Below are 7,333 nucleotides of genomic sequence, written 5' to 3'. Positions count from 1 at the left end.
ACATGCTAACCTCTCACCATTACCAATAACAGAGGCTACAACAAAACATGCTAACCTCTCACCATTACCAATAACAGAGGGGATCTTTGAGCCACTGTAACTTTCTCATTCATCATCATTCTCGATTCATTCCTGATTATTCATCATACTCATGGTAGCATCCACATGAATGTAGAAGTGTTCAGAAACATCTTCTATTCTTACTGACAATACAAGTGAAGTGACTCCAAAATGACAGGACATTATTCACCATTCAGTTTCTATTAGGAAAACATCTAAAACACAACCAAGACAAACTGCAAATTAATTCAACAAGTTAGTAGAATCACAAGCTTGATGTTATCACTGCAGGCTTGGAATATGGGACCAAATACTAAACGTATGACTACTTTAATACACTATAAGTGAATATAACCGAATAATGACGACTTTTCAAATGGAGAACTACATAGATAAAGTGCTTTCATATCTGATAATACTGACCTCAGAGTCTCCAGTTTACAGTGGGGATTCCCAAGTCCAGCAGAGAGCAGCTCCACTCCTGAATCCTTCAGGTCGTTGTTACTCAGATCCAGCTCTCTCAGGTGTGAGGGGTTTGACTCCAGAGCTGAGACCAGAGAAGCACAGCCTTCCTCTGTGACTCCACAGCCTGACAGCCTGACAAAGAGATCATCATGATTTTAAAAACACACTGTTAATTTCACAAGTAGAATGTCCATGTAGACAATTAAGCTTTAATTGTGATTGATATGTGAAAATTAACAGAATATCCAGTTAGTTAACCACAACACCCCTGTGGTGAAACGATTATTGCTGTGGAAGGTAATGAGCAACATATTGTGTCCAGTGTATGTGTGTGTGTCCTGTTGGTGTCCTATGTGTGTCCAGTGTGTCTGTGTGTGTGTGTGTGTGTGTGTCCTGTTGGTGTCCAATGTGTGTTCAGTTTGTGTGTGTGTCCTGTTGGTGTAAAAGGACACACACAATGGCCAAACACAATGGACAGATACAGGACACACACACTGGACTCACAGTCAGCATATAACTTTGTCCAAGTGGTGGTAAGAATGTTTGTCTTAACCAGCCTGATAAGTCCAACATGTCTGATATGAACATTGACATAAACCCTCTACATACTTGAGTTTCTCCAGTCTGCAGTGTGGATCCTCCAGTCCAGCAGAGAGCAGTCTGACTCCTGAGTCTCCTGGGTGATTGTAGCTCAGGTCCAGCTCTCTCAGGTGTGAGGGGTTTGACCTCAGAGCTGAGACCAGAGAAGCACAGCCTTCCTCTGTGACTAGACAGCCTGACAACCTGACAAAGAGATCATCATGACTTCACAAACACACTGTTAATTTAACACCAGTAGTGTAGAAGGACAATGGCAGATGCATTTGGTTTATTCTCTCAAACATATAGATTCATCTTCCATTTCCTAGAATTGTGTGGTCATATTGTTATACTAATGTGAAAATCAATAAATTTATTCAATATGTTATTCAATATAATATTATTTACATATTATAATACATATTTTTCTCTAAACTGAATATTTCTTCCTGATGATTAGTTCTTATATGTCATTTTATTTACTCACAGAGCAGCTCTGGAGGCTTTGACCACTGGCAGCAGCCTCAGAAGACCTTCCTCTGATCTGGAGTATTTCTTCAGGTCAAACACATCCAGCTCCTTTTCTGAAGTCAGCAACACAAAGACCAGAGCTGACCACTGTGCAGGTGACAGGTTGGGTTTTGAGAGACTTCCTGATCTCAGGTATCTTTGGATCTCCTCCACTAGAGAATGGTCATTCAGTTCATTCAGACAGTGGAACAGATTGATGCACCTCTCTGGAGAGGGATTCTTCCTGATCTTCTTCTTGATGTACTTGACTGTTTCTTCATGGCTCTGTGAGCTGCTTCTTGTCTTTGTCAGTAGACCTCGTAAGTGCTTCTGATTGGACTCCAGTGAGAGGCCCAGAAGGAAGCGGAGGAAAAGGTCCAGGTTTCCCGTCTCACTTTGTAAGGCTTTATCCACAGCACTCCTGTAGAAAGTAACTTTACGCCTTTGTTTGATCCTCACAGAAAAGTTCCTGGATGTTGATTGCAGTTCAGCCATTAGATTCTCATTGTTGTTGATGAATGAGAGGAACACATATACAGCAGCCAGAAACTCCTGAATGCTCAGATGAACAAAGCAGTACACCTTGTCCTGGTACAGCCCACATTCCTCTTTAAAGAGCTGTGTGCACAATCCTGAGTACACTGAGGCTTCATTGACATCAATGCCAGCCTCTTTCAGGTCTTCTTCATAGAAAATCAGATTGCCATTCACAAGCTGTTGAAAAGCCAGTTTTCCCAGTGACAGAATGCTCTCTTTATTCCAGTGTGGACCTGTCTCTTCTTTCCCAAGATACTTTTCATTCTTCTGTTTGGTATGAAACATCACAAGGTGTGTGTACATCTCAGTCAGAGTCTTGGGCATCTCTTCTCTCTTGTGTTTCAGCATTTGTTCAAGGACTGTTGCAGAAATCCAACAGAAGACTGGAACGTGGCACATGATGTGGAGGCTCCTTGATGTCTTTATGTGTGAGATGATTCTGCTGGCCAGGTCCTCATCACTGAATCTCTTCCTGAAGTACTCCTCCTTCTGTGGGTCATTGAACCCTCGTACCTCTGTCACCTGGTCAACACACCCTGAAGGGATCTTATCGGCTGCTGCAGGTCGGGTAGTTATCCAGATGAGAGAAGAGGGAAGCAGATTTCCCTTGATGAGATTTGTCAGCAGAACATCCACTGAGGTTGACTCTGTGACGTCCCAACAGATCTTGTTCTTCTGGAAGTCTAGGGGCAGTCGGCACTCATCCAGACCATCAAAGATGAACAGAACTTTGTACTTGTTGTAGATGGAGATTCCTGATTGTTTGGTTTCCATTGAGAAGTGATTGAGAAGTTCAATGAAAGTGTGTTTGTCCTCTTTCATCAAATTCAGCTCCCGAAAAGGGAATGAAAATACAAATTGGACATCCTGATTTGCTTTTCCTACAGTTCTGATAGGTTTGTCTTGTCCAGTTAAGGGTTTGAAGATGTCGTTACATTTGATTGCAGTCTCTGGTCTTGCTTGTTTCCTGGTTGTTGTCTCAATCTGTCTCAGCTCATGTTCATTATTGACCTCTCCTGTTCCACCCTCTGTGATGTAGAGCTCTGTGTAGATCTTATTGAGAAGTGTTGGGTTTCCTTGTTTAGCGATCCCCTCAAATACACATTGAAACTTCTTCTTTAGATTAGATTTGAGTTCACGTTGGCAAATCACAGCAAGATCATCTGAATGAAGAAATAACACCGAGGATATTAATATTACGTCTGTTTTAATGCCTACAGTATTGTAGGACTGTTATAAAGTTTTTTTTAATCAATAATGACTAATTATGTATACATTTCAATCAGGACTGACTAATCAGAATACTAATTATGTTACTGTATATGTACTAATCAGAATACTATTATGTTAATGTATATGTACTAATCAGAATACTATTATGTTACTGTATATGTACAAATCAGAATACTATTATGTTACTGTATATGTACTAATCAGAATACTATTATGTTACTGTATATGTACTAATCAGAATACTATCATGTTACTGTATATGTACTAATCAGAATACTATTATGTTACTGTATATGTACTAATCAGAATACTATTATGTTACTGTATATGTACTAATCAGAATACTATTATGTTACTGTATATGTAATAATCAGAATACTATAATGTTACTGTATATGTACTAATCAGAATACTATTATGTTACTGTATATGTACTAATCAGAATACTATTATGTTACTGTATATGTACTAATCAGAATACTATTATGTTACTGTATATGTATGAATATTCTTTTTAATCCTAGTACTGAATATAATGTGTGTAAATATAATCAAGAATTAGAACAATGACTGTCTGTTCCTTGGTAGAAATGAATGAACTTATCGTCAGACTGGCTAGAATGCTGATCTACACAGGAAGACCTTGGCTCGGTCATAAATTATCTAAAGTGGTGGGAGAACTATACTGCCTTTGTACCGGGTGGAGAAGAGACGGGACAGTTCGAAAACTAATGATGTCATTTTCAGTTTATAACCTGTTGGAAATGGTTTCATGTTCAGTTCTCTCGAGAATAAACGCTGCTGATTGGTTTTGAGTCTGGTCTCAGTCCATTTTATGCAAATAAGAGTCTTACAAATTCTTAGGAGTGGACAGAGTGTTTAATTTAATTGGGTATTAAAACATATTAATTCCCGTAACAGATTTTAATTATGATAATTTATTCTCTTAACTGACTGTATAAATGTGTAAATGTTGTCATAATGCATTACAAACATCATATTATTGATGGTATTATTAATGTTCTCTCTCTAAATTAATCACCACAACACATCCCTGCTGCTACTTGATGAGGTCACTAGGTGTTGTGTTAAGGCTAGAGGTCGACCGATTAATCGGAATGGTTGGTTGTTTTTTTTTTTTTTTTAACACCTTTATTTAGCAAGTCAGAACAATCTTATTTTCAATGACGGCCTAGGAACAGTGGGTTAACTGGTCTAGGAACAGTGGGTTAACTGGCCTAGGAACAGTGGGTTAACTGGCCTAGGAACAGTGGGTTAACTGGCCTAGGAACAGTGGGTTAACTGGTCTAGGAACAGTGGGTTAACTGGTCTAGGAACAGTGGGTTAACTGGTCTAGGAACAGTGGGTTAACTGGTCTAGGAACAGTGGGTTAACTGGTCTAGGAACAGTGGGTTAACTGGTCTAGGAACAGTGGGTTAACTGGCCTAGGAACAGTGGGTTAACTGGCCTAGGAACAGTGGGTTAACTGGTCTAGGAACAGTGGGTTAACTGGTCTAGGAACAGTGGGTTAACTGGCCTAGGAACAGTGGGTTAACTGGCCTAGGAACAGTGGGTTAACTGGTCTAGGAACAGTGGGTTAACTGGTCTAGGAACAGTGGGTTAACTGGCCTAGGAACAGTGGGTTAACTGGTCTAGGAACAGTGGGTTAACTGGTCTAGGAACAGTGGGTTAACTGGTCTAGGAACAGTGGGTTAACTGATCTAGGAACAGTGGGTTAACTGATCTAGGAACAGTGGGTTAACTGGTCTAGGAACAGTGGAACAGTGGGTTAACTGGTCTAGGAACAGTGGGTTAACTGGCCTAGGAACCGTGGGTTAACTGGTCTAGGAACAGTGGGTTAACTGGTCTAGGAACAGTGGGTTAACTGGTCTAGGAACAGTGGGTTAACTGGTCTAGGAACAGTGGGTTAACTGGTCTGGTACATATAATGTCTTCATTCAGTTGTAATTGTCATTATTACAAACACATTTTTTTTATTTTTTTTATTGGCCGATTAATCGGTATGGATGATTAATTAGGGACGATTTCAAGTTTTCATAACAATCGGAAATCGGAAATTTTGGTTTTTTGGTAATTTTGCCGTTTTTTTTTAACACATTTATTTAGCAAGTCAGAACAATCTTATTTTCAATGACGGCCTAGGAACAGTGGGTTAACTGGTCTAGGAACAGTGGGTTAACTGGCCTAGGAACAGTGGGTTAACTGGCCTAGGAACAGTGGGTTAACTGGCCTAGGAACAGTGGGTTAACTGGCCTAGGAACAGTGGGTTAACTGGTCTAGGAACAGTGGGTTAACTGGTCTAGGAACAGTGGGTTAACTGGCCTAGGAACAGTGGGTTAACTGGCCTAGGAACAGTGGGTTAACTGGCCTAGGAACAGTGGGTTAACTGGCCTAGGAACAGTGGGTTAACTGGCCTAGGAACAGTGGGTTAACTGGTCTAGGAACAGTGGGTTAACTGGTCTAGGAACAGTGGGTTAACTGGCCTAGGAACAGTGGGTTAACTGGCCTAGGAACAGTGGGTTAACTGGCCTAGGAACAGTGGGTTAACTGGTCTAGGAACAGTGGGTTAACTGGTCTAGGAACAGTGGATTAACTGGCCTAGGAACAGTGGGTTAACTGGTCTAGGAACAGTGGGTTAACTGGTCTAGGAACAGTGGGTTAACTGGTCTAGGAACAGTGGGTTAACTGGTCTAGGAACAGTGGGTTAACTGATCTAGGAACAGTGGGTTAACTGGTCTAGGAACAGTGGAACAGTGGGTTAACTGGTCTAGGAACAGTGGGTTAACTGGCCTAGGAACCGTGGGTTAACTGGTCTAGGAACAGTGGGTTAACTGGTCTAGGAACAGTGGGTTAACTGGTCTAGGAACAGTGGGTTAACTGGTCTAGGAACAGTGGTTTAACTGGTCTAGGAACAGTGGGTTAACTGGTCTAGGAACAGTGGGTTAACTGGTCTAGGAACAGTGGGTTAACTGGTCTAGGAACAGTGGGTTAACTGGCCTAGGAACAGTGGGTTAACTGGCCTAGGAATAGTGGGTTAACTGGTCTAGGAACAGTGGGTTAACTGGTCTAGGAACAGTGGGTTAACTGGCCTAGGAACAGTGGGTTAACTGGCCTAGGAACAGTGGGTTAACTGGCCTAGGAACAGTGGGTTAACTGGCCTAGGAACAGTGGGTTAACTGGCCTAGGAACAGTGGGTTAACTGGTCTAGGAACAGTGGGTTAACTGGCCTAGGAACAGTGGGTTAACTGGCCTAGGAACAGTGGGTTAACTGGTCTAGGAACAGTGGGTTAACTGGTCTAGGAACAGTGGGTTAACTGGTCTAGGAACAGTGGGTTAACTGGTCTAGGAACAGTGGGTTAACTGGTCTAGGAACAGTGGGTTAACTGGTCTAGGAACAGTGGGTTAACTGATCTAGGAACAGTGGGTTAACTGGTCTAGGAACAGTGGGTTAACTGGCCTAGGAACCGTGGGTTAACTGGTCTAGGAACAGTGGGTTAACTGGTCTAGGAACAGTGGGTTAACTGGTCTAGGAACAGTGGGTTAACTGGTCTGGTACATATAATGTCTTCATTCAGTTGTAATTGTCATTATTACAAACACATTTTTTGTATTTTTTTTATTGGCCGATTAATCGGTATCGGCTTTTTTGGTCGTCTAATAATCGGTATCGGTATATGCGTTGAAAAATCATAATCGGTCGACCTCTAGTTAAGGCTGCTACAATATCATTGAGTTACACAGCTACTTTAGCTGTACTTTAGCTACAGCTTTTAAATGTTATAAAACATCATTCAACATGAGGCAGACAGATCTTACATTTCTCCAGTGTGTCAGCAAGCTCCTTCCTGTTCATTTTCCTCAGGATGTGCAGTGTGATCTTCAGAGCCCCCTCTCTGGCACTGCTCTCCTGCTTCTCATCTTCAGCATC

Source organism: Oncorhynchus kisutch, unplaced genomic scaffold (genome assembly GCF_002021735.2).
Source record: "Oncorhynchus kisutch isolate 150728-3 unplaced genomic scaffold, Okis_V2 scaffold3798, whole genome shotgun sequence".
Taxonomy (NCBI): domain Eukaryota; kingdom Metazoa; phylum Chordata; class Actinopteri; order Salmoniformes; family Salmonidae; genus Oncorhynchus; species Oncorhynchus kisutch.
This window is presented reverse-complemented; position numbering follows the sequence as displayed.